Raw genomic sequence first — 24484 nt, 5'->3', positions numbered from 1 at the left:
TTACACTATTGTTTGCATATATGCATATCTAAATCAACAATTATTTTCAATTTTTCGAAATTTAATAGCTACGAAATCTAGTTCAAGTAATATAACAGCGAGGCTCCGACGAGAATCGAACTCTGGACCTCCTGTTTACAAGACAGGCGCTTTAATCACTAAGCCCTTGCTTTGAAGCGATATGAATGCAGAATATTTCAGTAAATTAACTAAATTATCTCATCGAAACTTTTGCCCTATTATTTTAATTTTTCAATATTATATAGCTACGAAATCTAGTTCAAGTAACATAACAGCGAGGCTCCGACGAGAATCGAACTCATGATCTCCTGTTTACTAGACAGGCGCTTTAACCACTAAGCCACGGAACCCTTGCTTTGAAGCGACATGAATGCTGAATATTCCAGTAATTTAACTAAATTATCTCATCGGAACTTTTGACCTATTATTTTAATTTTTCAAAATTTAATAGCTACGAAATCTAGTTCAAGTAATATAACAGCGAGGCTCCGACGAGAATCGAACTCATTATCTCCTGTTTACAAGACAGGCGCTTTAACCACTAAGCCACAGAGCCCTTGCATTGAAGCGATATGAATGCAGAATATTTCAGTAATTTAACTAAATTAACTCATTGGAATTTTTACCCTATTGTTTTAATTTTTCAAACTTTAATAAATACGAAATCTAGATCAATTAACATAACAGCAAGGCTTCGACGAGAATCGAACTCATGCTCTCCTGTTGACTAGACAGTCGCTTTAACCACTAAGCCACGGAGCCCTTGCTTTGAAGCGACATGAATGCTGAATAGTCCAGTAATTTAACTAAATTAACTCATCGGAATTTTTACCCTATTGTTTTTATTTTTCAAAATTTAATAGCTACGAAATCTAGTTCAAGTAACATAACAGCGAGGCTCCGACGAGAATCGAACTCATGATCCCCTGTTTACTAGACAGGCGCTGTAACCACTAAGCCACGAAGGCCTTGCTTTGAAGCGATATGAATTCTGAATATTTCAGTAAATTATCTCATCGGAACTTTTACACTATTGTTTGCATAAATGCTCATCTAAATCAACTATTATTTTTAATTTTTCAAAATTTAACAGCTACGAAATCTAGTTCAAGTAACATAAAAGTGAGGCTCCGACGAGAATCGAACTCATGATCTCCTGTTTACTAGACAGGCGCTGTAACCACTAAGCCACGAAGGCCTTGCTTTGAAGCGATATGAATTCTGAATATTTCAGTAAATTATCTCATCGGAACTTTTACACTATTGTTTGCATAAATGCTCATCTAAATCAACTATTATTTTTAATTTTTCAAAATTTAACAGCTACGAAATCTAGTTCATCTTTCTAAGGTCCCTATCCCTTAAGAATTAATGTTTCTTTCTAAGGTCCCTATCCCTTTAGAGATTAATGTTTCTTTCTAAGGTCCCTATCCCTTAAGAATTAATGTTTCTTTCTAAGGTCCCTATCCCTTAAGAATTAATGTTTCTTTCTAAGGTCCCTATCCCTTTAGAGATTAATGTTTCTTTCTAAGGTCCCTATCCCTTTAGAGATTGTTTCTTTCTAAGGTCCCTATCCCTTTAGAGATTGGTTTCTTTCTAAGGTCAGCTCCGACGAGAATCGAACTCATGATCCCCTGTTTACTAGACAGGCGCTTTAACCAATAAGCCACGAAGGCCTTGCTTTGAAGCGATATGAATTCTGAATATTTCAGTAAATTATCTCATCGGAACTTTTACACTATTGTTTGCATAAATGCTCATCTAAATCAACTATGATTTTTAATTTTTCAAAATTTAACAGCTACGAAATCTAGTTCAAGTAACATAACAGCGAGGCTCCGACGAGAATCGAACTCATTATCTCCTGTTTACTAGACAGGCGCTTTAACCACTAAGCCACGGAACCCTTGCTTTGAAGCGACATGAATGCTGAATATTCCATTAATTTAACTAAATTATCTCATCGGAACTTTTACTCTATTGTTTGCAAAAATGCATATCTAAATCAACTATTATTTTTAATTTTTCAAAATTTAACAGCTACGAAATCTAGTTCAAGTAACATAACAGCGAGGCTCCGACGAGAATCGATCTCATGATCTCCTGTTTACTAAACAGGCGCTTTAACCACTAAGCCACGGAGCCATAGCTGTAAAGCGATATGAATGCAGAATATTTCAGTAAATTAACTAAATTTTCTCATCGGAACTTTTACACTATTGATTGCATATATGCATATCTAAATCAACTATTATTTTTAATTTTTATAAATTTAACAGCTACGAAATCTAGTTCAAGTAACATAACAGCGAGGCTCCGACGAGAATCGAACTCATTATTCCCTGTTTACTAGACAGGCGCTTTAACCAATAAGCCACGGAGCCATTGCTTTGAAGCGATATGAATTCTGAATATTCCAGTAATTTAACTAAATTATCTCATCGGAACTTTTACACTATTGTTTGCATATATGCATATCTAAATCAACTATTATTATTAATTTTTCAAAATTTAACACCTACGAAATCTAGTTCAAGTAACATAACAGCGAGGCTCCGACGAGAATCGAACTCATGACCTCCTGTTTACAAGACAGGCGCTTTAATCACTAAGCCACGGAGCCCTTTCTTTGAAGCGATATGAATGCAGAATATTTCAGTAAATTAACTAAATTATCTCATCGAAACTTTTGCCCTATTATATAGCTACGAAATCTAGTTCAAGTAACATAACAGCGAGGCTCCGACGAGAATCGAACTCATGACCTCCTGTTTACAAGACAGGCGCTTTAATCACTAAGCCACGGAGCCCTTTCTTTGAAGCGATATGAATGCAGAATATTTCAGTAAATTAACTAAATTATCTCATCGAAACTTTTGCCCTATTATATAGCTACGAAATCTAGTTCAAGTAACATAACAGCGAGGCTCCGACGAGAATCGAACTCATGATCCCCTGTTTACTAGACAGGCGCTTTAACCAATAAGCCACGAAGGCCTTGCTTTGAAGCGATATGAATTCTGAATATTTCAGTAAATTATCTCATCGGAACTTTTACACTATTGTTTGCATAAATGCTCATCTAAATCAACTATGATTTTTAATTTTTCAAAATTTAACAGCTACGAAATCTAGTTCAAGTAACATAACAGCGAGGCTCCGACGAGAATCGAACTCATTATCTCCTGTTTACTAGACAGGCGCTTTAACCACTAAGCCACGGAACCCTTGCTTTGAAGCGACATGAATGCTGAATATTCCATTAATTTAACTAAATTATCTCATCGGAACTTTTACTCTATTGTTTGCAAAAATGCATATCTAAATCAACTATTATTTTTAATTTTTCAAAATTTAACAGCTACGAAATCTAGTTCAAGTAACATAACAGCGAGGCTCCGACGAGAATCGATCTCATGATCTCCTGTTTACTAAACAGGCGCTTTAACCACTAAGCCACGGAGCCATAGCTGTAAAGCGATATGAATGCAGAATATTTCAGTAAATTAACTAAATTTTCTCATCGGAACTTTTACACTATTGATTGCATATATGCATATCTAAATCAACTATTATTTTTAATTTTTATAAATTTAACAGCTACGAAATCTAGTTCAAGTAACATAACAGCGAGGCTCCGACGAGAATCGAACTCATTATTCCCTGTTTACTAGACAGGCGCTTTAACCAATAAGCCACGGAGCCATTGCTTTGAAGCGATATGAATTCTGAATATTCCAGTAATTTAACTAAATTATCTCATCGGAACTTTTACACTATTGTTTGCATATATGCATATCTAAATCAACTATTATTATTAATTTTTCAAAATTTAGCACCTACGAAATCTAGTTCAAGTAACATAACAGCGAGGCTCCGACGAGAATCGAACTCATGACCTCCTGTTTACAAGACAGGCGCTTTAATCACTAAGCCACGGAGCCCTTTCTTTGAAGCGATATGAATGCAGAATATTTCAGTAAATTAACTAAATTATCTCATCGAAACTTTTGCCCTATTATATAGCTACGAAATCTAGTTCAAGTAACATAACAGCGAGGCTCCGACGAGAATCGAACTCATGATCTCCTGTTTACAAGACAGGCGCTTTAACCACTAAGCCACAGAGCCCTTGCATTGAAGCGATATGAATGCAGAATATTTCAGTAAATTAACTAAATTATCTCATCGAAACTTTTGCCCTATTATTTTAATTTTTCAAAATTATATAGCTACGAAATCTAGTTCAAGTAACATAACAGCGAGGCTCCGACGAGAATCGAACTCATGATCTCCTGTTTACTAGACAGGCGCTTTAACCACTAAGCCACGGAGCCCTTGCTTTGAAGCGACTTGAATGCTGAATATTCCAGTAATTTAACTAAATTATCTCATCGGAACTTTTGCCCTATTATTTTAATTTTTCAAAATTATATAGCTACGAAGTCTAGTTCAAGTAACTTAACAGCGAGGCTCCGACGAGAATCGAACTCATGATCTCCTGTTTACTAGACAGGCGCTTAAACCACTAAGCCACAGAGCCCTTGCTTTGAAGTGATATGAATTCTGAATATTTCAGTAAATTAACTAAATTATATCATCGGAACTTTTACACTATTGTTTGCATATATGCATATCTAAATCAACAATTATTTTCAATTTTTCAAAATTTAATAGCTACGAAATCTAGTTCAAGTAATATAACAGCGAGGCTCCGACGAGAATCGAACTCATGACCTCCTGTTTACAAGACAGGCGCTTTTATCACTAAGCCCTTGCTTTGAAGCGATATGAATGCAGAATATTTCAGTAAATTAACTAAATTATCTCATCGAAACTTTTGCCCTATTATTTTAATTTTTCAAAATTATATAGCTACGAAATCTAGTTCAAGTAACATAACAGCGAGGCTCCGACGAGAATCGAACTCATGATCTCCTGTTTACTAGACAGGCGCTTTAACCACTAAGCCACGGAACCCTTGCTTTGAAGCGACATGAATGCTGAATATTCCAGTAATTTAACTAAATTATCTCATCGGAACTTTTGACCTATTATTTTAATTTTTCAAAATTTAATAGCTACGAAATCTAGTTCAAGTAATATAACAGCGAGGCTCCGACGAGAATCGAACTCATTATCTCCTGTTTACAAGACAGGCGCTTTAACCACTAAGCCACAGAGCCCTTGCATTGAAGCGATATGAATGCAGAATATTTCAGTAATTTAACTAAATTAACTCATTGGAATTTTTACCCTATTGTTTTAATTTTTCAAACTTTAATAAATACGAAATCTAGATCAATTAACATAACAGCAAGGCTCCGACGAGAATCGAACTCATGCTCTCCTGTTGACTAGACAGTCGCTTTAACCACTAAGCCACGGAGCCCTTGCTTTGAAGCGACATGAATGCTGAATAGTCCAGTAATTTAACTAAATTAACTCATCGGAATTTTTACCCTATTGTTTTTATTTTTAAAAATTTAATAGCTACGAAATCTAGTTCAAGTAACATAACAGCGAGGCTCCGACGAGTATCGAACTCATGATCCCCTGTTTACTAGACAGGCGCTTTAACCAATAAGCCACGAAGGCCTTGCTTTGAAGCGATATGAATTCTGAATATTTCAGTAAATTATCTCATCGGAACTTTTACACTATTGTTTGCATAAATGCTCATCTAAATCAACTATTATTTTTAATTTTTCAAAATTTAACAGCTACGAAATCTAGTTCAAGTAACATAACAGCGAGGCTCCGACGAGAATCGAACTCATGATCTCCTGTTTACTAGACAGGCGCTTTAACCACTAAGCCACGGAACCCTTGCTTTGAAGCGACATGAATGCTGAATATTCCATTAATTTAACTAAATTATCTCATCGGAACTTTTGCCCTATTATTTTAATTTTTCAAAATTTAATAGCTACGAAATCTAGTTCAAGGAATATAACAGCGAGGCTCCGACGAAAATAGAACTCATGATCTCCTGTTTACAAGACAGGCGCTTTAACCACTAAGCCACAGAGCCCTTGCATTGAAGCGATATGAATGCAGAATATTTCTGTAAATTAACTAAATTATCTCATCGAAACTTTTGCCCTATTATTTTAATTTTTCAAAATTATATAGCTACGAAATCTAGTTCAAGTAACATAACAGCGAGGCTCCGACGAGAATCGAACTCATGATCTCCTGTTTACTAGACAGGCGCTTTAACCACTAAGCCACGAAGGCCTTGCTTTGAAGGGATATGAATTCTGAATATTTCAGTAAATTATCTCATCGGAACTTTTACACTATTGTTTGCGTAAATGCTCATCTAAACCAACTATTATTTTTAATTTTTCAAAATTTAACAGCTACGAAATCTAGTTCAAGTAACATAAAAGTGAGGCTCCGACGTGAATCGAACTCATGATCTCCTGTTTACTAGACAGGTGCTATAACCACTAAGCTACGCAGCCTTTGCTGTGAAGCGATATGAATGCAAAATATTTCAGTAATTTCAGTAATTTAATTAAATTATCTCATCGGAACTTTTACACTATTGTTTGCATAAATGCTCATCTAAATCAACTATTATTTTTAATTTTTCAAAATTTAACAGCTACGAAATCTAGTTCAAGTAACATAACAGCGAGGCTCCGACGAGAATCGAACTCATGATCTCCTGTTTACTAGACAGGCGCTTTAACCACTAAGCCACGGAACCCTTACTTTGAAGCGACATGAATGCTGAATATTCCAGTAATTTAACTAAATTATCTCATCGGAACTTTTGACCTATTATTTTCATTTTTCAAAATTTAATAGCTACGAAATCTAGTTCAAGTAATATAACAGCGAGGCTCCGACGAGAATCGAACTCATTATCTCCTGTTTACAAGACAGGCGCTTTAACCAGTAAGCCACAGAGCCCTTGCATTGAAGCGATATGAATGCTGAATAGTCCAGTAATTTAACTAAATTAACTCATCGGAATTTTTACCCTATGGTTTTTATTTTTCAAAATTTAATAGCTACGAAATCTAGTTCAAGTAACATAACAGCGAGGCTCCGACGAGAATCGAACTCATGATCTCCTGTTTACTAGACAGGCGCTTTAACCACTAAGCCACGAAGGCCTTGCTTTGAAGCGATATGAATTCTGAATATTTCAGTAAATTATCTCATCGGAACTTTTACACTATTGTTTGCATAAATGCTCATCTAAATCAACTATTATTTTTAATTTTTATAAATTTAACAGCAACGAAATCTAGTTCAAGTAACATAACAGCGAGGCTCCGACGAGAATCGAACTCATGATTCCCTGTTTACTAGACAGGTGCTATAACCACTAAGCTACGGAGCCTTTGCTGTGAAGCAATATGAATGCAGAATATTTCAATAATTTTCGTAATTTAACTAAATTATCTCATCGGAACTTTTACTCTATTGTTTGCAAAAATGCATATCTAAATCAACTATTATTTTTAATTTTTCAAAATTTAACAGCTACGAAATCTAGTTCAAGTAACATAACAGCGAGGCTCCGACGAGAATCGATCTCATGATCTCCTGTTTACTAAACAGGCGCTTTAACCACTAAGCCACGGAGCCTTTGCTGTAAAGCGATATGAATGCAGAATATTTCAGTAAATTAACTAAATTTTCTCATCGGAACTTTTACACTATTGATTGCATATATGCATATCTAAATCAACTATTATTTTTAATTTTTATAAATTTAACAGCTACGAAATCTAGTTCAAGTAACATAACAGCGAGGCTCCGACGAGAATCGAACTCATTATTCCCTGTTTACTAGACAGGCGCTTTAACCAATAAGCCACGGAGCCATTGCTTTGAAGCGATATGAATTCTGAATATTCCAGTAATTTAACTAAATTATCTCATCGGAACTTTTACACTATTGTTTGCATATATGCATATCTAAATCAACTATTATTATTAATTTTTCAAAATTTAACACCTACGAAATCTAGTTCAAGTAACATAACAGCGAGGCTCCGACGAGAATCGAACTCATGACCTCCTGTTTACAAGACAGGCGCTTTAATCACTAAGCCACGGAGCCCTTTCTTTGAAGCGATATGAATGCAGAATATTTCAGTAAATTAACTAAATTATCTCATCGAAACTTTTGCCCTATTATATAGCTACGAAATCTAGTTCAAGTAACATAACAGCGAGGCTCCGACGAGAATCGAACTCATGATCTCCTGTTTACTAGACAGGCGCTTTAACCACTAAGCCACGGAACCCTTGCTTTGAAGCGACATGAATGCTGAATATTCCAGTAATTTAACTAAATTATCTCATCGGAACTTTTGACCTATTATTTTCATTTTTCAAAATTTAATAGCTACGAAATCTAGTTCAAGTAATATAACAGCGAGGCTCCGACGAGAATCGAACTCATTATCTCCTGTTTACAAGACAGGCGCTTTAACCACTAAGCCACAGAGCCCTTGCATTGAAACGATATGAATTCTGAATAGTCCAGTAATTTAACTAAATTAACTCATCGGAATTTTTACCCTATTGTTTTTATTTTTCAAAATTTAATAGCTACGAAATCTAGTTCAAGTAACATAACAGCGAGGCTCCGACGAGAATCGAACTCATGATCTCCTGTTTACTAGACAGGCGCTTTAACCACTAAGCCACGAAGGCCTTGCTTTGAAGCGATATGAATGCAAAATATTTCAGTGATTTCAGTAATTTAATTAAATTATCTCATCGGAACTTTTACTCTATTGTTTGCAAAAATGCATATCTAAATCAACTATTATTTTTAATTTTTCAAAGTTTAACACCTACGAAATCTAGTTCAAGTAACATAACAGCGAGGCTCCGACGAGAATCGAACTCATGATCCCCTGTTTACTAGACAGGCGCTTTAACCAATAAGCCACGGAGCCATTGCTTCGAAGCGATATGAATTCTGAATATTCCAGTAAATTAACTAAATTATCTCATCGGAGCTTTTTCTCTATTGTTTGCATAAATGCATATCTAAATCAACTATTATTTTTAATTTTTATAAATTTAACAGCTTCGAAATCTAGTTCAAGTAACATAACAGCGAGGCTCCGACGAGAACCGAACTCATGATCTCCTGTTTACTAGACAGGCGCTTTAACCAATAAGCCACGGAGCCATTGCTTTGAAGCGATATGAATTCTGAATATTCCAGTAATTGTACTAAATTATCTCATCGGAACTTTTACTCTATTGTTTGCATAAATGCGAATTTAAATCAACAATTATTTTTAATTTTTCAAAATTTAACAGCTACGAAATCTAGTTCAAGTAACATAACAGCGAGGCTCCGACGAGAAACGAGCTCATGATCTCCTGTTTACTAGACAGGCGCATTAACCACTAAGCCACGAAGGCCTTGCTTTGAAGCGATATGAATTCTGAATTTTTCAGTAAATTATCTCATCGGAACTTTTACACTATTGTTTGCATAAATGCGAATTTAAATCAACAATTATTTTTAATTTTTCAAAATTTAACAGCAACGAAATCTAGTTCAAGTAACATTACAGCGAGGCTCCGACGAGAATCGAACTCATGATTCCCTGTTTACTAGACAGGTGCTATAACCACTAAGCTACGGAGCCTTTGCTGTGAAGCAATATGAATGCAGAATATTTCAGTAATTTTCGTAATTTAACTAAATTATCTCATCGGAACTTTTACTCTATTGTTTGCAAAAATACATATCTAAATCAACTATTATTTTTAATTTTTCAAAATTTAACAGCTACGAAATCTAGTTCAAGTAATATAACAGCGAGGCTCCGACGAGAATCGAACTCATTATCTCCTGTTTACAAGACAGGCGCTTTAACCACTAAGCCACAGAGCCCTTGCATTGAAGCGATATGAATTCTGAATAGTCCAGTAATTTAACTAAATTAACTCATCGGAATTTTTACCCTATTGTTTTTATTTTTCAAAATTTAATAGCTACGAAATCTAGTTCAAGTAACATAACAGCGAGGCTCCGACGAGAATCGAACTCATGATCTCCTGTTTACTAGACAGGCGCTTTAACCACTAAGCCACGAAGGCCTTGCTTTGAAGCGATATGAATGCAAAATATTTCATTGATTTCAGTAATTTAATTAAATTATCTCATCGGAACTTTTACTCTATTGTTTGCAAAAATGCATATCTAAATCAACTATTATTTTTAATTTTTCAAAGTTTAACACCTACGAAATCTAGTTCAAGTAACATAACAGCGAGGCTCCGACGAGAATCGAACTCATGATCCCCTGTTTACTAGACAGGCGCTTTAACCAATAAGCCACGGAGCCATTGCTTCGAAGCGATATGAATTCTGAATATTCCAGTAAATTAACTAAATTATCTCATCGGAACTTTTTCTCTATTGTTTGCATAAATGCATATCTAAATCAACTATTATTTTTAATTTTTATAAATTTAACAGCTTCGAAATCTAGTTCAAGTAACATAACAGCGAGGCTCCGACGAGAACCGAACTCATGATCTCCTGTTCACTAGACAGGCGCTTTAACCAATAAGCCACGGAGCCATTGCTTTGAAGCGATATGAATTCTGAATATTCCAGTAATTGTACTAAATTATCTCATCGGAACTTTTACTCTATTGTTTGCATAAATGCGAATTTAAATCAACAATTATTTTTAATTTTTCAAAATTTAACAGCTACGAAATCTAGTTCAAGTAACATAACAGCGAGGCTCCGACGAGAAACGAGCTCATGATCTCCTGTTTACTAGACAGGCGCATTAACCACTAAGCCACGAAGGCCTTGCTTTGAAGCGATATGAATTCTGAATATTTCAGTAAATTATCTCATCGGAACTTTTACACTATTGTTTGCATAAATGCTCATCTAAATCAACTATTATTTTTAATTTTTATAAATTTAACAGCAACGAAATCTAGTTCAAGTAACATAACAGCGAGGCTCCGACGAGAATCGAACTCATGATTCCCTGTTTACTAGACAGGTGCTATAACCACTAAGCTACGGAGCCTTTGCTGTGAAGCAATATGAATGCAGAATATTTCAGTAATTTTCGTAATTTAACTAAATTATCTCATCGGAACTTTTACTCTATTGTTTGCAAAAATGCATATCTAAATCAACTATTATTTTTAATTTTTCAAAATTTAACAGCTACGAAATCTAGTTCAAGTAACATAACAGCGAGGCTCCGACGAGAATCGATCTCATGATCTCTTGTTTACTAAACAGGCGCTTTAACCACTAAGCCACGGAGCCTTTGCTGTAAAGCGATATGAACACAGAATATTTCAGTAAATTAACTAAATTTTCTCATCGGAACTTTTACACTATTGATTGCATATATGCATATCTAAATCAACTATTATTTTTAATTTTTATAAATTTAACAGCTACGAAATCTAGTTCAAGTAACATAACAGCGAGGCTCCGACGAGAATCGAACTCATTATTCCCTGTTTACTAGACAGGCGCTTTAACCAATAAGCCACGGAGCCATTGCTTTGAAGCGATATGAATTCTGAATATTCCAGTAATTTAACTAAATTATCTCATCGGAACTTTTACACTATTGTTTGCATATATGCATATCTAAATCAACTATTATTATTAATTTTTCAAAATTTAACACCTACGAAATCTAGTTCAAGTAACATAACAGCGAGGCTCTGACGAGAATCGAACTCATGTTCCCCTGTTTACTAGACAGGCGCTTTAACCAATAAGCCACGGAGCCATTGCTTTGAAGCGATATGAATTCTGAATATTCCAGTAAATTAACTAAATTATCTCATCGGAACTTTTTCTCTATTGTTTGCATAAATGCATATCTAAAACAACTATTATTTTTAATTTTTATAAATTTAACAGCTTCGAAATCTAGTTCAAGTAACATAACAGCGAGGCTCCAACGAGAACCGAACTCATGATCTCCTGTTTACTAGACAGGCGCTTTAACCAATAAGCCACGGAGCCATTGCTTTGAAGCGATATGAATTCTGAATATTCCAGTAACTGTACTAAATTATCTCATCGGAACTTTTACTCTATTGTTTGCATAAATGCGAATTTAAATCAACAATTATTTTTAATTTTTCAAAATTTAACAGCTACGAAATCTAGTTCAAGTAACATAACAGCGAGGCTCCGACGAGAAACGAGCTCATGATCTCCTGTTTACTAGACAGGCGCTTTAACCACTAAGCCACGAAGGCCTTGCTTTGAAGCGATATGAATTCTGAATATTTCAGTAAATTATCTCATCGGAACTTTTACACTATTGTTTGCATAAATGCTCATCTAAATCAACTATTATTTTTAATTTTTCAAAATTTAACAGCTACGAAATCTAGTTCAAGTAACATAACAGCGAGGCTCCGACGACAATCGATCTCATGATCTCCTGTTTACTAAACAGGCGCTTTAACCACTAAGCCACGGAGCCTTTGCTGTGATGCGATATGAATGCAGAATATTTCAGTAAATTAACTAAATTTTCTCATCGGAACTTTTACACTATTGATTGCATATATGCATATCTAAATCAACTATTATTTCTAATTTTTATAAATTTAACAGCTACGAAATCTAGTTCAAGTAACATAACAGCGAGGCTCCGACGAGAATCGAACTCATGATTTCCTGTTTACTAGACAGGTGCTATAACTACTAAGCTACGGAGCCTTTGCTGTGAAGCAATATGAATGCAGAATATTTCAGTAATTTTCGTAATTTAACTAAATTATCTCATCGGAACTTTTACTCTATTGTTTGCAAAAATGCATATCTAAATCAACTATTATTTTTAATTTTTCAAAATTTAACAGCTACGAAATCTAGTTCAAGTAACATAACAGCGAGGCTCCGACGAGAATCGATCTCATGATCTCCTGTTTACTAAACAGGCGCTTTAACCACTTAGCCACGGAGCCTTTGCTGTGAAGCGATATGAATGCAGAATATTTCAGTAAATTAACTAAATTTTCTCATCGGAACTTTTACACTATTGATTGCATATATGCATATCTAACTCAACTATTATTTTTAATTTTTATAAATTTAACAGCAACGAAATCTAGTTCAAGTAACATAACAGCGAGGCTCCGACGAGAATCGAACTCATGATTCCCTTTTTACTAGACAGGTGCTATAACCACTAAGCTACGGAGCCTTTGCTGTGAAGCAATATGAATGCAGAATATTTCAGTAATTTTCGTAATTTAACTAAATTATCTCATCGGAACTTTTACTCTATTGTTTGCAAAAATGCATATCTAAATCAACTATTATTTTTAATTTTTCAAAATTTAACAGCTACGAAATCTAGTTCAAGTAACATAACAGCGAGGCTCCGACGAGAATCGATCTCATGATCTCCTGTTTACTAAACAGGCGCTTTAACCACTAAGCCACGGAGCCTTTGCTGTAAAGCGATATGAATGCAGAATATTTCAGTAAATTAACTAAATTTTCTCATCGGAACTTTTACACTATTGATTGCATATATGCATATCTAAATCAACTATTATTTTTAATTTTTATAAATTTAACAGCTACGAAATCTAGTTCAAGTAACATAACAGCGAGGCTCCGACGAGAATCGAACTCATTATTCCCTGTTTACTAGACAGGCGCTTTAACCAATAAGCCACGGAGCCATTGCTTTGAAGCGATATGAATTCTGAATATTCCAGTAATTTAACTAAATTATCTCATCGGAACTTTTACACTATTGTTTGCATATATGCATATCTAAATCAACTATTATTATTAATTTTTCAAAATTTAATAGCTACGAAATCTAGTTCAAGTAACATAACAGCGAGGCTCCGACGAGAATCGAACTCATGATCTCCTGTTTACTAGACAGGCGCTTTAACCACTAAGCCACGAAGCCCTTGCTTTGAAGCGATTTGAATGCTGAATATTTCAGTAAATTATCTAAATTATCTCATCGGAACTTTTACACTATTGATTGCATATATGCATATCTAAATCAACTATTATTTTAAATTTTTCAAAATTTAATAGCTACGAACTCTAGTTCAAGTAACATAACCGCGAGACTCCGACGAGAATCGAACTCATGATCTCCTGTTTACAAGACAGGCGCTTTAACCAAAAAGCCACGGAGCCATTGCTTTGAAGCGATATGAATTCTGAATATTCCAGTAATTTAACTAAATTATCTCATCGGAACTTTTTCTCTATTGTTTGCATAAATGCATATCTAAATCAACTATTATTTTTAATTTTTCAAAATTTAACAGCTACGAAATCTAGTTCAAGTAACATAAGGTGGGGTGTCGTAGCGGTTAGCGCTTTCGCCTCGCAGCAAGAGGATCCCGGGTTCGATCCCGGACTGTAGCACCGGGTGAAAAATCTGGGAAGAAATCCTTCTGCGTAGAGTTTGCAAGTTCTCTCCCCGCTTGTTAATGGAGTTTTCCTCCACGGTCTAACCCGGTTTCTCCTTTCCATCAAAACTTGCAGAGGTTAACGGTAATAGTTAGTATAGGGCGCTGTCGGTTAGCTGTGGCATAGGGGCTAGCCACCACCCCTCTATGCATTGTAAAGGCGTTAGATAAGGGGCAATAAGTCGCAAGATGACTTGGTCCAATTAGCTAGCTGAACTTTTTAAAAGTGAGGCTCCGACGAGAATCGAACTCATGATCTCCTGTTTACTAGACAGGTGCTATAACCACTAAGCTACGCAGCCTTTGCTGTGAAGCGATATGAATGCAGAATATTTCAGTATTTTCAGTAATTTAATTAAATAATCTCATCGGAACTTTTACTCTATTGTTTGCAAAAATGCATATCTAAATCAACTATTATTTTTAATTTTTCAAAGTTTAACACATACGAAATCTAGTTCAAGTAACATAACAGCGAGGCTCCGACGAGAATCGAACTCATGATCCCCTGTTTACTAGACAGGCGCTTTAACCAATAAGCCACGGAGCCATTGCTTTGAAGCGATATGAATTCTGAATATGCCAGTAAATTAACTAAATTATCTCATCGGAACTTTTACACTATTGTTTGCATATATGCATATCTAAATGAACTATTATTTTTAATTTTTCAAAATTTAATGGCTACGAACTCTAGTTCAAGTAACACAACAGCGAGGCTCCGACGAGAACCGAACTCATGATCTCCTGTTTACAAGACAGGCGCTTTAACCAATAAGCCACGGAGCCATGGCTTTGAAGCGATATGAATTCTGAATATTCCAGTAAATTAACTAAATTATCTTATCGGAACTTTTTCTCTATTGTTTGCATAAATGCATATCTAAATCAACTATTATTTTTAATTCTTATAAATTTAACAGCTACGAAATCTAGTTAAAGTAACATAACAGCGAGGCTCCGACGAGAACCGAACTCATGATTTCCTGTTTACTAGACAGGCGCTTTAACCAATCAGCCACGGAGCCATTGCTTTGAAGCGATATGAATTCTGAATATTCCAGTAATTGTACTAAATTATCTCATCGGAACTTTTACTCTATTGTTTGCATAAATCCGTATTTAAATCAACTATTATTTTTAATTTTTCAAAATTTAACAGCTACGAAATCTAGTTCAAGTAACATAACAGCGAGGCTCCGACGAGAATCGAACTCATGATCTCCTGTTTACTAGACAGGCGCTTTAACCACTAAGCCACGAAGCCCTTGCTTTGAAGCGATATGAATGCTGGATATTTCAGTAAATTATCTAAATTATCTCATCGGAACTTTTACACTATTGTTTGCATAAATGCATATCTAAATCAACTATTATTTTTAATTTTTATAAATTTAACGGCTACGAAATCTAGTTCAAGTAACATAACAGCGAGGCTCCGACGAGAATCGAACTCATGATCTCCTGTTTACTAGACAGGTGCTATAACCACTAAGCTACGCAGCCTTTGCTGTGAAGCGATATGAATGCAGAATATTTCAGTAATTTCAGTAATTTCAGTAATTTAACTAAATTATCTCATCGGAACTTTTGCCCTATTATTTTAATTTTTCAATATTATATAGCTACGAAATCTAGTTCAAGTAACATAACAGCGAGAATCCGACGAGAATCGAACTCATGATCTCCTGTTTACTAGACAGGCGCTTTAACCACTAAGCCACGGAACCCTTGCTTTGAAGCGACATGAATGCTGAATATTCCAGTAATTTAACCAATTATCTCATCGGAACTTTTGCCCTATTATTTTAATTTTTCAAAATTATATAGCTACGAAGTCTAGTTCAAGTAACTTAACAGCGAGGCTCCGACGAGAATCGAACTCATAATCTCCTGTTTACTAGACAGGCGCTTAAACCACTAAGCCACGGAGCCCTTGCTTTGAAGTGATATGAATTCTGAATATTTCAGTAAATTAACTAAATTATCTCATCGGAACGTTTACACTATTGTTTGCATATATGCAAATCTAAATCAACAATTATTTTCAATTTTTCAAAATTTAATAGCTACGAAATATAGTTCAAGTAATATAACAGCGAGGCTCCGACGAGAATCGAACTCATGACCTCCTGTTTACAAGACAGGCGCTTTAATCACTAAGCCACGGAGCCGTTGCTTTGAAGCGATATGAATGCAGAATATTTCAGTAAATTAACTAAATTATCTCATCGAAACTTTTGCCCTATTATTTTAATTTTTCAATATTATATAGCTACGAAATCTAGTTCAAGTAACATAACAGCGAGGCTCCGACGAGAATCGAACTCATGATCTCCTGTTTACTAGACAGGCGCTTTAACCAATAAGCCACGGAGCCATTGCTTTGAAGCGATATGAATTCTGAATATGCCAGTAAATTAACTAAATTATCTCATCGGAACTTTTACACTATTGTTTGCATATATGCATATCTAAATGAACTATTATTTTTAATTTTTCAAAATTTAATGGCTACGAGCTCTAGTTCAAGTAACACAACAGCGAGGCTCCGACGAGAACCGAACTCATGATTTCCTGTTTACAAGACAGGCGCTTTAACCAATAAGCCACGGAGCCATGGCTTTGAAGCGATATGAATTCTGAATATTCCTGTAAATTAACTAAATTATCTTATCGGAACTTTTTCTCTATTGTTTGCATAAATGCATATCTAAATCAACTATTATTTTTAATTCTTATTAATTTAACAGCTACGAAATCTAGTTCAAGTAACATAACAGCGAGGCTCCGACGAGAACCGAACTCATGATCTCCTGTTTACTAAACAGGCGCTTTAACCACTAAGCCACGGAGCCTTTGCTGTAAAGCGATATGAATGCAGAATATTTCAGTAAATTAACTAAATTTTCTCATCGGAACTTTTACACTATTGATTGCATATATGCATATCTAAATCAACTATTATTTTTAATTTTTATAAATTTAACAGCTACGAAATCTAGTTCAAGTAACATAACAGCGAGGCTCCGACGAGAATCGAACTCATTATTCCCTGTTTACTAGACAGGCGCTTTAACCAATAAGCCACGGAGCCATTGCTTTGAAGCGATATGAATTCTGAATATTCCAGTAATTTAACTAAATTATCTCATCGGAACTTTTACACTATTGTTTGCATATATGCATATCTAAATCAACTATTATTATTAATTTTTCAAAATTTAATAGCTACGAAATCTAGTTCAAGTAACATAACAGCGAGGCTCCGACGAGAATCGAACTCATGATCTCCTGTTTACTAGACAGGCGCTTTAACCACTAAGCCACGAAGCCCTTGCTTTGAAGCGATTTGAATGCTGAATATTTCAGTAAATTATCTAAATTATCTCATCGGAACTTTTACACTATTGATTGCATATATGCATATCTAAATCAACTATTATTTTAAATTTTTCAAAATTTAATAGCTACGAACTCTAGTTCAAGTAACATAACCGCGAGACTCCGACGAGAATCGAACTCATGATCTCCTGTTTACAAGACAGGCGCTTTAACCAAAAAGCCACGGAGCCATTGCTTTGAAGCGATATGAATTCTGAATATTCCAGTAATTTAACTAAATTATCTCATCGGAACTTTTTCTCTATTGTTTGCATAAATGCATATCTAAATCAACTATTATTTTTAATTTTTCAAAATTTAACAGCTACGAAATCTAGTTCAAGTAACATAAGGTGGGGTGTCGTAGCGGTTAGCGCTTTCGCCTCGCAGCAAGAGGATCCCGGGTTCGATCCCGGACTGTAGCACCGGGTGAAAAATCTGGGAAGAAATCCTTCTGCGTAGAGTTTGCAAGTTCTCTCCCCGCTTGTTAATGGAGTTTTCCTCCACGGTCTAACCCGGTTTCTCCTTTCCATCAAAACTTGCAGAGGTTAACGGTAATAGTTAGTATAGGGCGCTGTCGGTTAGCTGTGGCATAGGGGCTAGCCACCACCCCTCTATGCATTGTAAAGGCGTTAGATAAGGGGCAATAAGTCGCAAGATGACTTGGTCCAATTAGCTAGCTGAACTTTTTAAAAGTGAGGCTCCGACGAGAATCGAACTCATGATCTCCTGTTTACTAGACAGGTGCTATAACCACTAAGCTACGCAGCCTTTGCTGTGAAGCGATATGAATGCAGAATATTTCAGTATTTTCAGTAATTTAATTAAATAATCTCATCGGAACTTTTACTCTATTGTTTGCAAAAATGCATATCTAAATCAACTATTATTTTTAATTTTTCAAAGTTTAACACCTACGAAATCTAGTTCAAGTAACATAACAGCGAGGCTCCGACGAGAATCGAACTCATGATCCCCTGTTTACTAGACAGGCGCTTTAACCAATAAGCCACGGAGCCATTGCTTTGAAGCGATATGAATTCTGAATATGCCAGTAAATTAACTAAATTATCTCATCGGAACTTTTACACTATTGTTTGCATATATGCATATCTAAATGAACTATTATTTTTAATTTTTCAAAATTTAATGGCTACGAACTCTAGTTCAAGTAACACAACAGCGAGGCTCCGACGAGAACCGAACTCATGATCTCCTGTTTACAAGACAGGCGCTTTAACCAATAAGCCACGGAGCCATGGCTTTGAAGCGATATGAATTCTGAATATTCCAGTAAATTAACTAAATTATCTTATCGGAACTTTTTCTCTATTGTTTGCATAAATGCATATCTAAATCAACTATTATTTTTAATTCTTATAAATTTAACAGCTACGAAATCTAGTTAAAGTAACATAACAGCGAGGCTCCGACGAGAACCGAACTCATGATTTCCTGTTTACTAGACAGGCGCTTTAACCAATCAGCCACGGAGCCATTGCTTTGAAGCGATATGAATTCTGAATATTCCAGTAATTGTACTAAATTATCTCATCGGAACTTTTACTCTATTGTTTGCATAAATCCGTATTTAAATCAACTATTATTTTTAATTTTTCAAAATTTAACAGCTACGAAATCTAGTTCAAGTAACATAACAGCGAGGCTCCGACGAGAATCGAACTCATGATCTCCTGTTTACTAGACAGGCGCTTTAACCACTAAGCCACGAAGCCCTTGCTTTGAAGCGATATGAATGCTGGATATTTCAGTAAATTATCTAAATTATCTCATCGGAACTTTTACACTATTGTTTGCATAAATGCATATCTAAATCAACTATTATTTTTAATTTTTATAAATTTAACGGCTACGAAATCTAGTTCAAGTAACATAACAGCGAGGCTCCGACGAGAATCGAACTCATGATCTCCTGTTTACTAGACAGGTGCTATAACCACTAAGCTACGCAGCCTTTGCTGTGAAGCGATATGAATGCAGAATATTTCAGTAATTTCAGTAATTTCAGTAATTTAACTAAATTATCTCATCGGAACTTTTGCCCTATTATTTTAATTTTTCAATATTATATAGCTACGAAATCTAGTTCAAGTAACATAACAGCGAGAATCCGACGAGAATCGAACTCATGATCTCCTGTTTACTAGACAGGCGCTTTAACCACTAAGCCACGGAACCCTTGCATTGAAGCGACATGAATGCTGAATATTCCAGTAATTTAACCAATTATCTCATCGGAACTTTTGCCCTATTATTTTAATTTTTCAAAATTATATAGCTACGAAGTCTAGTTCAAGTAACTTAACAGCGAGGCTCCGACGAGAATCGAACTCATGATCTCCTGTTTACTAGACAGGCGCTTAAACCACTAAGCCACGGAGCCCTTGCTTTGAAGTGATATGAATTCTGAATATTTCAGTAAATTAACTAAATTATCTCATCGGAACGTTTACACTATTTTTTGCATATATGCAAATCTAAATCAACAATTATTTTCAATTTTTCAAAATTTAATAGCTACGAAATATAGTTCAAGTAATATAACAGCGAGGCTCCGACGAGAATCGAACTCATGACCTCCTGTTTACAAGACAGGCGCTTTAATCACTAAGCCACGGAGCCGTTGCTTTGAAGCGATATGAATGCAGAATATTTCAGTAAATTAACTAAATTATCTCATCGAAACTTTTGCCCTATTATTTTAATTTTTCAATATTATATAGCTACGAAATCTAGTTCAAGTAACATAACAGCGAGGCTCCGACGAGAATCGAACTCATGATCTCCTGTTTACTAGACAGGCGCTTTAACCAATAAGCCACGGAGCCATTGCTTTGAAGCGATATGAATTCTGAATATGCCAGTAAATTAACTAAATTATCTCATCGGAACTTTTACACTATTGTTTGCATATATGCATATCTAAATGAACTATTATTTTTAATTTTTCAAAATTTAATGGCTACGAACTCTAGTTCAAGTAACACAACAGCGAGGCTCCGACGAGAACCGAACTCATGATTTCCTGTTTACAAAACAGGCGCTTTAACCAATAAGCCACGGAGCCATGGCTTTGAAGCGATATGAATTCTGAATATTCCTGTAAATTAACTAAATTATCTTATCGGAACTTTTTCTCTATTGTTTGCATAAATGCATATCTAAATCAACTATTATTTTTAATTCTTATTAATTTAACAGCTACGAAATCTAGTTCAAGTAACATAACAGCGAGGCTCCGACGAGAACCGAACTCATGATTTCCTGTTTACTAGACAGGCGCTTTAACCAATCAGCCACGGAGCCATTGCTTTGAAGCGATATGAATTCTGAATATTCCAGTAATTGTACTAAACTATCTCATCGAAACATTTACTCTATTGTTTGCATAAATCCGTATTTAAATCAACTATTATTTTTAATTTTTCAAAATTTAACAGCTACGAAATCTAGTTCAAGTAACATAACAGCGAGGCTCCGACGAGAATCGAACTCATGATCTCCTGTTTACTAGACAGGCGCTTTAACCACTAAGCCACGAAGCCCTTGCTTTGAAGCCATATGAATGCTGAATATTTCAGTAAATTATCTAAATTATCTCATCGGAACTTTTACACTATTGTTTGCATAAATGCATATCTAAATCAACTATTATTTTTAATTTTTATAAATTTAACGGCTACGAAATCTAGTTCAAGTAACATAACTGCGAGGCTCCGACAAAAATCGATCTCATGATCTCCTGTTTACTAGACAGGCGCTTTAACCACTAAGCCACGGAGCCTTTGCTGTGAAGCGATATGAATGCAGAATATTTCAGTAAATTAACTAAATTATCTCATCGAAACTTTTGCCCTATTATTTTAATTTTTCAATATTATATAGCTACGAAATCTAGTTCAAGTAACATAACAGCGAGGCTCCGACGAGAATCGAACTCATGATCTCCTGTTTACTAGACAGGCGCTTTAACCACTAAGCCACGGAACCCTTGCTTTGAAGCGACATGAATGCTGAATATTCCAGTAATTTAACTAAATTATCTCATCGGAACTTTTGCCCTATTATTTTAATTTTTCAAAATTTAATAGCTACGAAATCTAGTTCAAGTAATATAACAGCGAGGCTCCGACGAGAATCGAACTCATGATCTCCTGTTTACTAGACAGGCGCTTTAACCACTAAGCCACGGAGCCCTTGCTTTGAAGCGACATGAATGCTGAATATTCAAGTAATTTAACTAAATTATCTCATCGGAACTTTTGCCCTATTATTTTAATTTTTCAAAATTATATAGCTACGAAGTCTAGTTCAAGTAACTTAACAGCGAGGCTCCGACGAGAAACGAACTCATGATCTCCTGTTTACTAGACAGGCGCTTAAACCACTAAGCCACGGAGCCCTTGCTTTGAAAAGACATGAATTCTGAATATTTCAGTAAATTAACTAAATTATCTCATCGGAACTTTTACACTATTGTTTGCATATATGCAAATCTAAATCAACAATTATTTTCAATTTTTCAATATTATATAGCTACGAAATCTAGTTCAAGTAACATAACAGCGAATCTCCGACGAGAATCGAACTCATGATCTCCTGTTTACTAGACAGGCGCTTTAACCACTAAGCCACGGAGCCCTTGCTTTGAAGCGACATGAATGCTGAATATTCCAGTAATTTAACTAAATTATCTCATCGGAACTTTTGCCCAATTATTTTAATTTTTCAAAATTATATAGCTACGAAGTCTAGTTCAAGTAACTTAACAGCGAGGCTCCGACGAGAATCGAACTCATGATCTCCTGTTTACTAGACAGGCGCTTAAACCACTAAGCCACGGAGCCTTTGCTTTGAAGTGATATGTATTCTGAATATTTCAGTAAATTAACTAAATTATCTCATCGGAACTTTTACACTATTGTTTGCATATATGCAAATCTCAATCAACAATTATTTTCAATTTTTCAAAATTTAATAGCTACGAAATCTAGTTCAAGTAATATAACAGCGAGGCTCCGACGAGAATCGAACTCATGACCTCCTGTTTACAAGACAGGCGCTTTAATCACTAAGCCACGGAGCCGTTGCTTTGAAGCGATATGAATGCAGAATATTTCAGTAAATTAACTAAATTATCTCATCGAAACTTTTGCCCTATTATTTTAATTTTTCAATATTATATAGCTACGAAATCTAGTTCAAGTAACATAACAGCGAGGCTCCGACGAGAATCAGACTCATGATCTCCTGTTTACTAGACAGGCGCTTTAACCACTAAGCCACGGAGCCCTTGCTTTGAAGCGACATAAATGCTGAATATTCCAGTAATTTAACTTAATTATCTCATCGGAACTTTTGCCCTATTATTTTAATTTTTCAAAATTATATAGCTACGAAGTCTAGTTCAAGTAACTTAACAGCGAGGCTCCGACGAGAATCGAACTCATGATCTCCTGTTTACTAGACAGGCGCTTAAACCACTAAGCCACGGAGCCTTTGCTTTGAAATGATATGAATTCTGAATATTTCAGTAAATTAACTAAATTATCTCATCGGAACTTTTACACTATTGTCTGCATATATGCATATCTAAATCAACAATTATTTTCAATTTTTCAAAATTTAATAGCTACGAAATCTAGTTCAAGTAATATAACAGCGAGGCTCCGACGAGAATCGAACTCATGACCTCCTGTTTACAAGACAGGCGCTTTAATCACTAAGCCACGGAACCCTTGCTTTGAAGCGATATGAATGCAGAATATTTCAGTAAATTAACTAAATTATCTCATCGAAACTTTTGCCCTATTATTTTAATTTTTCAATATTATATAGCTACGAAATCTAGTTCAAGTAACATAACAGCGAGGCTCCGACGAGAATCGAACTCATGATCTCCTGTTTACTAGACAGGCGCTTTAACCACTAAGCCACGGAGCCCTTGCATTGAAGCGACATGAATGCTGAATATTTCAGTAAATTAACTAAATTATCTCATCGAAACTTTTGCCCTATTATTTTAATTTTTCAATATTATATAGCTACGAAGTCTAGTTCAAGTAACTTAACAGCGAGGCTCCGACGAGAATCGAACTCATGATCTCCTGTTTACTAGTCAGGCGCTTAAACCACCAAGCCACGGAGCCCTTGCTTTGAAGTGATATGAATTCTGAATATTTCAGTAAATTAACTAAATTATCTCATCGGAACTTTTACACTATTGTTTGCATATATGCAAATCTAAATCAACAATTTTTTTCAATTTTTCAAAATTTAATAGCTACGAAATCTAGTTCAAGTAATATAACAGCGAGGCTCCGACGAGAATCGAACTCATGACCTCCTGTTTACAAGACAGGCGCTTTAATCACTAAGCCACAGAACCCTTGCTTTGAAGCGATATGAATGCAGAATATTTCAGTAAATTAACTAAATTATCTCATCGAAACTTTTGCCCTATTATTTTAATTTTTCAATATTATATAGCTACGAAATCTAGTTCAAGTAACATAACACCGAGGCTCCGACGAGAATCGAACTCATGATCTCCTGTTTACTAGACAGGCGCTTTAACCACTAAGCCACGGAACCCTTGCTTTGA

The 24484-nt window shown here is 35.3% G+C and overlaps 50 non-coding genes across 50 annotated transcripts; all 50 read right to left on the bottom strand.

Moving 5' to 3' along the window:
* Positions 1-298: 298 nt before the first annotated feature.
* Positions 299-371, bottom strand: TRNAT-AGU (transfer RNA threonine (anticodon AGU)). Its single transcript has one exon. It is a non-coding gene; the product is annotated as a tRNA-Thr (tRNA).
* Positions 372-504: 133 nt separating this feature from the next.
* TRNAT-UGU (transfer RNA threonine (anticodon UGU)) lies at positions 505-577 on the bottom strand. Its single transcript has one exon. It is a non-coding gene; the product is annotated as a tRNA-Thr (tRNA).
* Positions 578-2093: 1516 nt separating this feature from the next.
* Positions 2094-2166, bottom strand: TRNAT-AGU (transfer RNA threonine (anticodon AGU)). The gene has a single exon. It is a non-coding gene; the product is annotated as a tRNA-Thr (tRNA).
* Positions 2167-2571: 405 nt separating this feature from the next.
* Positions 2572-2644, bottom strand: TRNAT-UGU (transfer RNA threonine (anticodon UGU)). Its single transcript has one exon. It is a non-coding gene; the product is annotated as a tRNA-Thr (tRNA).
* A 114-nt stretch (positions 2645-2758) lies between these two features.
* TRNAT-UGU (transfer RNA threonine (anticodon UGU)) lies at positions 2759-2831 on the bottom strand. The gene has a single exon. It is a non-coding gene; the product is annotated as a tRNA-Thr (tRNA).
* A 583-nt stretch (positions 2832-3414) lies between these two features.
* Positions 3415-3487, bottom strand: TRNAT-AGU (transfer RNA threonine (anticodon AGU)). Its single transcript has one exon. It is a non-coding gene; the product is annotated as a tRNA-Thr (tRNA).
* Positions 3488-3892: 405 nt separating this feature from the next.
* TRNAT-UGU (transfer RNA threonine (anticodon UGU)) lies at positions 3893-3965 on the bottom strand. Its single transcript has one exon. It is a non-coding gene; the product is annotated as a tRNA-Thr (tRNA).
* Positions 3966-4079: 114 nt separating this feature from the next.
* On the bottom strand, positions 4080-4152 carry TRNAT-UGU (transfer RNA threonine (anticodon UGU)). The gene has a single exon. It is a non-coding gene; the product is annotated as a tRNA-Thr (tRNA).
* A 133-nt stretch (positions 4153-4285) lies between these two features.
* Positions 4286-4358, bottom strand: TRNAT-AGU (transfer RNA threonine (anticodon AGU)). Its single transcript has one exon. It is a non-coding gene; the product is annotated as a tRNA-Thr (tRNA).
* A 133-nt stretch (positions 4359-4491) lies between these two features.
* On the bottom strand, positions 4492-4564 carry TRNAT-AGU (transfer RNA threonine (anticodon AGU)). The gene has a single exon. It is a non-coding gene; the product is annotated as a tRNA-Thr (tRNA).
* Positions 4565-4928: 364 nt separating this feature from the next.
* TRNAT-AGU (transfer RNA threonine (anticodon AGU)) lies at positions 4929-5001 on the bottom strand. Its single transcript has one exon. It is a non-coding gene; the product is annotated as a tRNA-Thr (tRNA).
* Positions 5002-5134: 133 nt separating this feature from the next.
* Positions 5135-5207, bottom strand: TRNAT-UGU (transfer RNA threonine (anticodon UGU)). Its single transcript has one exon. It is a non-coding gene; the product is annotated as a tRNA-Thr (tRNA).
* Positions 5208-5776: 569 nt separating this feature from the next.
* TRNAT-AGU (transfer RNA threonine (anticodon AGU)) lies at positions 5777-5849 on the bottom strand. The gene has a single exon. It is a non-coding gene; the product is annotated as a tRNA-Thr (tRNA).
* Positions 5850-6666: 817 nt separating this feature from the next.
* Positions 6667-6739, bottom strand: TRNAT-AGU (transfer RNA threonine (anticodon AGU)). The gene has a single exon. It is a non-coding gene; the product is annotated as a tRNA-Thr (tRNA).
* Positions 6740-7308: 569 nt separating this feature from the next.
* Positions 7309-7381, bottom strand: TRNAT-AGU (transfer RNA threonine (anticodon AGU)). The gene has a single exon. It is a non-coding gene; the product is annotated as a tRNA-Thr (tRNA).
* A 175-nt stretch (positions 7382-7556) lies between these two features.
* Positions 7557-7629, bottom strand: TRNAT-AGU (transfer RNA threonine (anticodon AGU)). Its single transcript has one exon. It is a non-coding gene; the product is annotated as a tRNA-Thr (tRNA).
* Positions 7630-8034: 405 nt separating this feature from the next.
* On the bottom strand, positions 8035-8107 carry TRNAT-UGU (transfer RNA threonine (anticodon UGU)). Its single transcript has one exon. It is a non-coding gene; the product is annotated as a tRNA-Thr (tRNA).
* A 114-nt stretch (positions 8108-8221) lies between these two features.
* TRNAT-AGU (transfer RNA threonine (anticodon AGU)) lies at positions 8222-8294 on the bottom strand. The gene has a single exon. It is a non-coding gene; the product is annotated as a tRNA-Thr (tRNA).
* A 133-nt stretch (positions 8295-8427) lies between these two features.
* On the bottom strand, positions 8428-8500 carry TRNAT-UGU (transfer RNA threonine (anticodon UGU)). The gene has a single exon. It is a non-coding gene; the product is annotated as a tRNA-Thr (tRNA).
* Positions 8501-9589: 1089 nt separating this feature from the next.
* On the bottom strand, positions 9590-9662 carry TRNAT-AGU (transfer RNA threonine (anticodon AGU)). Its single transcript has one exon. It is a non-coding gene; the product is annotated as a tRNA-Thr (tRNA).
* Positions 9663-9837: 175 nt separating this feature from the next.
* TRNAT-UGU (transfer RNA threonine (anticodon UGU)) lies at positions 9838-9910 on the bottom strand. The gene has a single exon. It is a non-coding gene; the product is annotated as a tRNA-Thr (tRNA).
* A 1089-nt stretch (positions 9911-10999) lies between these two features.
* TRNAT-AGU (transfer RNA threonine (anticodon AGU)) lies at positions 11000-11072 on the bottom strand. Its single transcript has one exon. It is a non-coding gene; the product is annotated as a tRNA-Thr (tRNA).
* Positions 11073-12920: 1848 nt separating this feature from the next.
* TRNAT-AGU (transfer RNA threonine (anticodon AGU)) lies at positions 12921-12993 on the bottom strand. The gene has a single exon. It is a non-coding gene; the product is annotated as a tRNA-Thr (tRNA).
* Positions 12994-13407: 414 nt separating this feature from the next.
* TRNAT-AGU (transfer RNA threonine (anticodon AGU)) lies at positions 13408-13480 on the bottom strand. Its single transcript has one exon. It is a non-coding gene; the product is annotated as a tRNA-Thr (tRNA).
* Positions 13481-13885: 405 nt separating this feature from the next.
* TRNAT-AGU (transfer RNA threonine (anticodon AGU)) lies at positions 13886-13958 on the bottom strand. The gene has a single exon. It is a non-coding gene; the product is annotated as a tRNA-Thr (tRNA).
* Positions 13959-14704: 746 nt separating this feature from the next.
* On the bottom strand, positions 14705-14777 carry TRNAT-AGU (transfer RNA threonine (anticodon AGU)). The gene has a single exon. It is a non-coding gene; the product is annotated as a tRNA-Thr (tRNA).
* An 892-nt stretch (positions 14778-15669) lies between these two features.
* TRNAT-AGU (transfer RNA threonine (anticodon AGU)) lies at positions 15670-15742 on the bottom strand. The gene has a single exon. It is a non-coding gene; the product is annotated as a tRNA-Thr (tRNA).
* A 166-nt stretch (positions 15743-15908) lies between these two features.
* Positions 15909-15981, bottom strand: TRNAT-AGU (transfer RNA threonine (anticodon AGU)). Its single transcript has one exon. It is a non-coding gene; the product is annotated as a tRNA-Thr (tRNA).
* Positions 15982-16132: 151 nt separating this feature from the next.
* Positions 16133-16205, bottom strand: TRNAT-AGU (transfer RNA threonine (anticodon AGU)). Its single transcript has one exon. It is a non-coding gene; the product is annotated as a tRNA-Thr (tRNA).
* A 132-nt stretch (positions 16206-16337) lies between these two features.
* TRNAT-AGU (transfer RNA threonine (anticodon AGU)) lies at positions 16338-16410 on the bottom strand. The gene has a single exon. It is a non-coding gene; the product is annotated as a tRNA-Thr (tRNA).
* A 166-nt stretch (positions 16411-16576) lies between these two features.
* Positions 16577-16649, bottom strand: TRNAT-UGU (transfer RNA threonine (anticodon UGU)). The gene has a single exon. It is a non-coding gene; the product is annotated as a tRNA-Thr (tRNA).
* Positions 16650-16782: 133 nt separating this feature from the next.
* On the bottom strand, positions 16783-16855 carry TRNAT-AGU (transfer RNA threonine (anticodon AGU)). Its single transcript has one exon. It is a non-coding gene; the product is annotated as a tRNA-Thr (tRNA).
* Positions 16856-17738: 883 nt separating this feature from the next.
* On the bottom strand, positions 17739-17811 carry TRNAT-AGU (transfer RNA threonine (anticodon AGU)). The gene has a single exon. It is a non-coding gene; the product is annotated as a tRNA-Thr (tRNA).
* Positions 17812-18557: 746 nt separating this feature from the next.
* TRNAT-AGU (transfer RNA threonine (anticodon AGU)) lies at positions 18558-18630 on the bottom strand. The gene has a single exon. It is a non-coding gene; the product is annotated as a tRNA-Thr (tRNA).
* An 892-nt stretch (positions 18631-19522) lies between these two features.
* On the bottom strand, positions 19523-19595 carry TRNAT-AGU (transfer RNA threonine (anticodon AGU)). The gene has a single exon. It is a non-coding gene; the product is annotated as a tRNA-Thr (tRNA).
* Positions 19596-19761: 166 nt separating this feature from the next.
* TRNAT-AGU (transfer RNA threonine (anticodon AGU)) lies at positions 19762-19834 on the bottom strand. Its single transcript has one exon. It is a non-coding gene; the product is annotated as a tRNA-Thr (tRNA).
* A 151-nt stretch (positions 19835-19985) lies between these two features.
* Positions 19986-20058, bottom strand: TRNAT-AGU (transfer RNA threonine (anticodon AGU)). Its single transcript has one exon. It is a non-coding gene; the product is annotated as a tRNA-Thr (tRNA).
* A 132-nt stretch (positions 20059-20190) lies between these two features.
* TRNAT-AGU (transfer RNA threonine (anticodon AGU)) lies at positions 20191-20263 on the bottom strand. Its single transcript has one exon. It is a non-coding gene; the product is annotated as a tRNA-Thr (tRNA).
* A 166-nt stretch (positions 20264-20429) lies between these two features.
* On the bottom strand, positions 20430-20502 carry TRNAT-UGU (transfer RNA threonine (anticodon UGU)). The gene has a single exon. It is a non-coding gene; the product is annotated as a tRNA-Thr (tRNA).
* A 133-nt stretch (positions 20503-20635) lies between these two features.
* On the bottom strand, positions 20636-20708 carry TRNAT-AGU (transfer RNA threonine (anticodon AGU)). Its single transcript has one exon. It is a non-coding gene; the product is annotated as a tRNA-Thr (tRNA).
* Positions 20709-21352: 644 nt separating this feature from the next.
* Positions 21353-21425, bottom strand: TRNAT-AGU (transfer RNA threonine (anticodon AGU)). Its single transcript has one exon. It is a non-coding gene; the product is annotated as a tRNA-Thr (tRNA).
* A 372-nt stretch (positions 21426-21797) lies between these two features.
* Positions 21798-21870, bottom strand: TRNAT-AGU (transfer RNA threonine (anticodon AGU)). The gene has a single exon. It is a non-coding gene; the product is annotated as a tRNA-Thr (tRNA).
* Positions 21871-22003: 133 nt separating this feature from the next.
* Positions 22004-22076, bottom strand: TRNAT-AGU (transfer RNA threonine (anticodon AGU)). The gene has a single exon. It is a non-coding gene; the product is annotated as a tRNA-Thr (tRNA).
* A 578-nt stretch (positions 22077-22654) lies between these two features.
* TRNAT-AGU (transfer RNA threonine (anticodon AGU)) lies at positions 22655-22727 on the bottom strand. The gene has a single exon. It is a non-coding gene; the product is annotated as a tRNA-Thr (tRNA).
* Positions 22728-22893: 166 nt separating this feature from the next.
* TRNAT-UGU (transfer RNA threonine (anticodon UGU)) lies at positions 22894-22966 on the bottom strand. The gene has a single exon. It is a non-coding gene; the product is annotated as a tRNA-Thr (tRNA).
* Positions 22967-23305: 339 nt separating this feature from the next.
* Positions 23306-23378, bottom strand: TRNAT-AGU (transfer RNA threonine (anticodon AGU)). Its single transcript has one exon. It is a non-coding gene; the product is annotated as a tRNA-Thr (tRNA).
* Positions 23379-23544: 166 nt separating this feature from the next.
* On the bottom strand, positions 23545-23617 carry TRNAT-UGU (transfer RNA threonine (anticodon UGU)). Its single transcript has one exon. It is a non-coding gene; the product is annotated as a tRNA-Thr (tRNA).
* A 133-nt stretch (positions 23618-23750) lies between these two features.
* TRNAT-AGU (transfer RNA threonine (anticodon AGU)) lies at positions 23751-23823 on the bottom strand. The gene has a single exon. It is a non-coding gene; the product is annotated as a tRNA-Thr (tRNA).
* A 372-nt stretch (positions 23824-24195) lies between these two features.
* TRNAT-UGU (transfer RNA threonine (anticodon UGU)) lies at positions 24196-24268 on the bottom strand. Its single transcript has one exon. It is a non-coding gene; the product is annotated as a tRNA-Thr (tRNA).
* Positions 24269-24401: 133 nt separating this feature from the next.
* On the bottom strand, positions 24402-24474 carry TRNAT-AGU (transfer RNA threonine (anticodon AGU)). The gene has a single exon. It is a non-coding gene; the product is annotated as a tRNA-Thr (tRNA).
* Positions 24475-24484: the final 10 nt, after the last annotated feature.

The sequence above is a fragment of the Phalangium opilio genome, unplaced genomic scaffold (genome assembly GCF_054372755.1).
Source record: "Phalangium opilio isolate 3A_F unplaced genomic scaffold, DU_Popi_V2 ptg000092l_1, whole genome shotgun sequence".
Classification (NCBI taxonomy): Eukaryota; Metazoa; Arthropoda; class Arachnida; order Opiliones; family Phalangiidae; genus Phalangium; species Phalangium opilio.
This window is presented reverse-complemented; position numbering and strand designations above follow the sequence as displayed.